The sequence below is a fragment of the Theobroma cacao genome, chromosome 5 (genome assembly GCF_053813885.1).
Source record: "Theobroma cacao isolate CCN51 chromosome 5, ASM5381388v1, whole genome shotgun sequence".
Lineage (NCBI taxonomy): Eukaryota > Viridiplantae > Streptophyta > Magnoliopsida > Malvales > Malvaceae > Theobroma > Theobroma cacao.
This window is the reverse complement of record NC_142643.1, coordinates 6,581,457-6,587,456: the sequence shown is the minus strand read 5'-3', so window position 1 is coordinate 6,587,456 and position 6,000 is coordinate 6,581,457. Positions and strand designations below refer to the sequence as shown.

General features: G+C 30.5%; 1 non-coding gene across 1 annotated transcript; it reads left to right on the top strand.

Annotated features, from left to right (window-relative positions):
* The first annotated feature begins 2,651 nt into the window (after positions 1–2,651).
* Positions 2,652–2,758, top strand: LOC148762389 (small nucleolar RNA R71). The gene has a single exon (XR_016026819.1). It is a non-coding gene; the product is annotated as a small nucleolar RNA R71 (small nucleolar RNA).
* The last annotated feature ends 3,242 nt before the right edge of the window (positions 2,759–6,000 follow it).

The following is a 6,000-nucleotide window of genomic DNA, read 5'->3' as shown; positions in this document are numbered from 1 at the left end:
CTATGCCTTCTTACACCATAAAGTGACATTTTTCCTGATTTAAAATTAAATTATTTTCTTCACATCTCTTAAATACTCTAGTAAGATTAAATAATCATCAAAATTATTCCCAAAAACTGAAAAATCATCTATAAATACTTCCAAAAACTTTTCAACCATATTAAAAAAAATTACCATTATACATTTTTGAAAAGTGACTGGAGCATTACAAAGTCCAAAAGGCATTCTACAAAAAGCAAAAGTTCTATAAGGACAAGTAAAGGTGGTTTTTTCTTGGTCTTCAAAAGCAATGACAATTTGATTATAACCAGAATAACCATCCAAAAAGCAATAAAAATTCCTACCTGCTAGTCTATCAAGCATTTAATCAATAATAGGTAGTGAAAAGTGATCTTTCCTAGTAGCTTTGTTCAATTTTCTATAGTCCACAAATACTCTCCATCTAGTCACAGTTCTAATGGGAATGAGCTCATTATTTTCATTAAAGACTACAATCATACCTCTTTTATTAGGAACACATTGGACTGGACTTACCCATAAACTATTAGAAATAAGATAGATAATACATGCATCTAGCAACTTAATAATTTTTTTCTTTACTACCTCTTTCATGATTGGATTCAGCCTTTGTTGATGCTCAATGGTTGCTTTGTGATTTTTTTCTAAAAGAATTTTGTGCATGCAAATTGATGGACTAATTCCGTTAATGTCATCAATGGTCCACCCAATTACTTTTTGGTAGTCTCTTAAAACTCGAAGGAGTTTATTTTCTTGTTCATTAGAAAGAGAAAAAAAAATATTGGTAATGTAGAAGAATTTCCCAAAAAAGCATACCTTAAATTATTAGGCAGTGGTTTAAACTCAAGTGAGGGAGGTTTTTCAATGAAAGGCTTGATTGGTGAAGTTATAATTGATAATTCCAAACACTCAAATTGGGATTTCAGGAGACGTGATGGGGCATCAAGATGGTTAGCATATTCAAGAACTTTTTATTAATAATATCACATGACGAATTCAGAGAAGTTTCCAGTGGATCATGATTATTTGAGAAACATTCATTATGTTCATTGGAAAATTTTAAAGCTCTAAAAATACTAAATGTTACCTGTTGATCCTCAACCCTTAAAGTAAGCTCACTTTTTCCACATCAATTAAAGCTTAAGCAATTCTCAAGAACGGTTTTCCAAGAATGATTAGTATTTCACGATCTTCTTCCATATCAATAATAATAAAATCTATTGAAAAAATAAACTTACCAACTTTTATCAAAACATCTTCCACAATACCATAAGGATAGGTGATGGATTGATCAGCAAGTTGTAAAGTCACAAAAGTTAGCTTAATCTCTTCCAAACCCAATTTTTTATAAATGGACAATGGCATCAAGTTTATATTTGCACCTAAATCATATAAAGATTTAGCAAAACAAAGAGCACCAATAGTGCAAGGAATAGTAAAACTACCTGGATCTTTAAGATTTGGTGGAAGCTTATTCTGAATAATGGCACTGCACCCTTTAATAAGTGCAATAGTTTCAAACTCACCCAATTTTCTCTTTTTAGACAGGATGCCTTTCAAAAATTTAATATATCTTGGCATTTGATCTAGAGCTTCAACAAAAGGAATATTAATATGTAACTTTTTAAACACATTAATAAATCTCTGGAATTGTTTGTCAAGTTTTTCTTTCTAAAATCTTTGAGGAAAAAGTGGTGGAGGTGTGGGACCAAATTTTAATTGTGATTTTTCTTCTTTTGAATTTTCAGTAGATTGTTCAACCATAATTTCTTTTTCAACATCTTTTTCAATTTCTTTCTTATCAGATTGAATTGAAGTTTCAAAATTTAAAGCCTTATTACTTACCTCTTGACTTACCTTTTTCCCATTGCGAAGATTGATTGCCTTACAATCTTCCTTACCTTTTCTTCTTAGATTGGGCTCAGAATCACTTGGTAAGGTGCCATGAGGTCTGTTATTTAGAACATTAGCAAGTTAGCCCACTTCTATTATTTAGAGCATTAGTAAGTTGGCCCACTTGTGTCTCAAGATTTCTTATTGATTTTATTTGACTTTGAACGAATGCATTAGTCTTTGTCATGTATTGCATGCACATCTCTTCTATTGAAGGCTTTTTTTTTAGCATGGGGACTCTAAATGGAAATCCAGGAGGAAAGTTTGACTTAGATGCTGATAAAGACCCTTGGTTGTTATTCCATGAGAAATTAGGTTGATTCCTCCAACCAGGATTATAAGTGTTGGAATAAGGATTATTCTGTTGCTTATTTTCAACAAATTGACAAGATTCATAATAGATGGGACAATTGTCATTGAAATGTCATTCTCCACAAAATTCACAAATCACAAAGGGGTTTTGAAAAACATTAACACTCAGTTTATCTATTTTCTTTGTAAAAGAAGCCAATTGTGTAGGTAAAGTATTCATCACATCCAATTCATGAATTCTAGCAATTTTTCTTGTACCCAATCTTTCAAATGGCCATTGATAGTTATTGGAAGCCATCTCTTCAAGTAAATCATAAGCCTCATCAATGGATTTACTCATGAGTGCACCTTCAACAGCAGCATCAATGGTAGTTCTAAAAGGTCCTAGCAAACCATTATAAGAAGTCTAAACTTGCAGCCACTTAGGTAACCCATGGTGAAAACACTTTCTTATCAAATCCTTATAGCTCTTCCAAGCTTCATATAGTGATTCAAAATCAAATTGCATGAAAAAAGTGATATCATTTCGCATCTTTGTTAACTTAGCAAGTGGGAAGTACTTTGCTAAGAATTTTTGAGCCAAATCATCCCAAGTATTATTGGAACCATCAAGAAGCGAATTTAACCAACTATTTGCTTTATCTTTCAATGAAAAAGGGAATAGTTTCAATTTTATGGCATCATCAGTAACACCATTAGCCTTGAATGTATCATAATTTTTTAGAAAATTTACAATATGAGCATTTGGATCATCATTAGGCAAACCTCTAAACTAAATAATAGCCTGAATCATCTGAATGATTGATAACTTATTTTCAATATTGTTGGCTTGAATAGAAGGTCTTCAAATACTAGAGTGGAGATATTGTACTCATGTGATAGCATGATCCCTTAAAGAATTGGTCTCTTCCTCTTGTTAATCAGCCATTTTTTACTTAGAGCAGAAACTTTTTTATTTTTCCTCCAAAATCTTCGAAAGGTCTTCTCGATTTCTGGTTCTAAAAAAACAATATCCAAATTTCGGGCTTTTCGCATACAACGACCAAAATTATGTAAAAAATTAAAACAGAAGAAAAGTCTGGATTAAAATTAAGAATGCTTAGTACTAATATTAACAAGAAAGAACTAAAAATCAACTTCTTAACAATGGCGCTAAAAACTTGTTATTCAATTTTCTACCCACACAAGTATAGTATTGCAAAGATAATATAATGATCAGTAGAGTGTCGATCTCACAAGAAATTGAATTAATTCTTACTATTAATTACTAAAATTACACACCCTAATTTTATCCAAACACTAAAAATTGAATTCAAAAACAAAACTTAAAAACTAAACTACTCTAAATTTATTCAGCAAAATTAGTTTTCTAAACTTGATTGACTTTTAGACCTAAGATTATGATATCCCTTAATACTTCATTTGATTATTGTCTCTCTCTCTCTCTCTCTCTCTCTCTCTTAACTTAGCTTAATGAATTAAGTTGCTAACTTAGAGTCCTAAATTATTTACAAGTCTCTGTCGAGTTTATCATAAAAATATATCTCCTAATTAATTTATTATATGTCTATGCAAATTAAATTAAAGATAGATTCATTAAGTTTGTGCTCTAATTTAGGCTACATTTGGCTTATAGGTGTATGTCTACCCTACATGCAAATCAAACCACTTAATCAACTAAGTGTATTCAATCATACGATATTCTATTCAAGGTTTATCTAAATCTCCTTTGTCAAATTTTAACCTAGGTTTCCAATTCAATCTAATTGGTGGCCAATCAACTAAAAGTATTAAGAATAAAATAGAATAAACAACTAAAATCCATCAAACATAAGCAAAAAAAAGATAAATGAATCAGATTATGTATTGAGTTCAATCATAATCTTAGATAAGCAATTTAGTTTCCCATCAAATCACACATCATGATTAAATTAAAGTTAATCATCAAAACCAAAACCAAGAAAACAAAATAACAACAAAAAGATAAAAGGAGCCCAAGAGTTGAAATCTTGATCTCTAAATCTTCTTGAAATCTTCAATTTCTTTAGCAGTAATAAGACTTTTCTTTAATGATTTTGGGGCTTGATTTTCAACTCTCAATCTAGTGTTTCATTCCCTTCTCTTAAAGTCTTTCGAAAGGTTATTTTTATAGGCCTTTGAAATTAAGCCAAGTTAGGTGAAGAAAGAATTCAATTTCCATCAAGATTTTCTCATCACACTACGTGAGTTGTGGCCTTGACCAATTAATTAGTAGAAATCGTAACTGTTCTAGGACTACTACAGTACTTCAAATTCAATAAGATTTGTTACCATCTTTCAAATTGAACTGGGAAAGTGGTAAACATAAAAGTTGTAGCTTTTTCTCTTAACTTTCAAATGGTCTAAGAATCATCTCATTTGGAGCTCTATACAGAGAGTTATGGTTGAAATACCAAAATATATACAGTGGAGGTCTGCACCTCGAAATTGCGCTCCTTTTTGAATTAAAATTCTTCCTTCATTAAACCTACAAAAGCACAAATAAATCAATAACAACTTATCTTATTCACATTAACACCAAATTAAACATAAAATTAACTAAGATTAGATTGACTCATCTAAATTAACTAACCTAAAATAATTAAATTAAACCTACTAATTTTTATGTATTACTACCAGAAGTAAGCTAAATTAATATCAAAATTAAGCCCAAATAACTCTATATCAAAGAGTTATCAATAATCATATCAAACCATATCAACCTTAACACAAAAAAGTTCAAAGGTTGATAACTATACACCATGGATAATCATATCAAGCCATATCAACCTTAACACAGAATTTCAAAGGTTGGTAATTGTACACTATAACCATGTCGACATTGCCACATTCTTATCACCACAACTTATTTATGAAATACAAACAATATATCAGTAAAATTGGGTCAAAATAAAAAAATGCATATAAACTTTAAGATCTAATTTAAACTTTAGTAACCTTTCAATCAAGATCATTCTAATTCGACAGCAAAAAAACATTGTGCTGATATAACATCTTCTTTGCTCATAGTTGTGTTCATGATATCCTCAGTAATCTCACTTAAGTTTATGTCTGTAGATTCTACAAAATAAAAATAATGTACTAATCCATGAACATTATTTCTACTTGAAAGTTGAAACCTTAAAAGTGATTATAACTATAGGAGTACTGGCTCGTTATAGGTAAGATGACATAAATGAGATATTGCATTCCTATGGTTTGTTGTAGCTATGATTGATGTAAGTTATGTAAAAATGTGTAATGATTATATAGAGGTATGGAAAATACTAAATTGTGATGAATGGAACCCACTGTAAGGGGTGTGAATGAAAGGTTAATATTGTCACCAAAGGTAAGGTGTTGATACTTAAAAGAAAAGGAATCTCTTGTTTTCTGCTCATAAATGTTTTGTATATGGGACAACAAAATTGTTTATCCAAATGATTGAATATTTCAGATTTAAACTACATTTAAGAGAAATGTTTTGAAATGATGATTATTGAGCATGAAAGGAACTATACGATATTTTATGAATCTCATGTTGTTTTCAAAAAGTAAGTTTTATTGCAAAAACTCTACCCCTTGACTTGTCCTATTCCCATATTCACTCACGGAGTCCTTTGACTCACACGTTAGTTTTTTATTTTTTATTTTTTACAAATTAGTGAATAGGGGTTTATAGCAGCTCGTGTCATGAAAACGGGATCCGTCATATCTTGGTAGGTGATCTAATGGCCACTTAAAGCCTAGAGAGTTGGG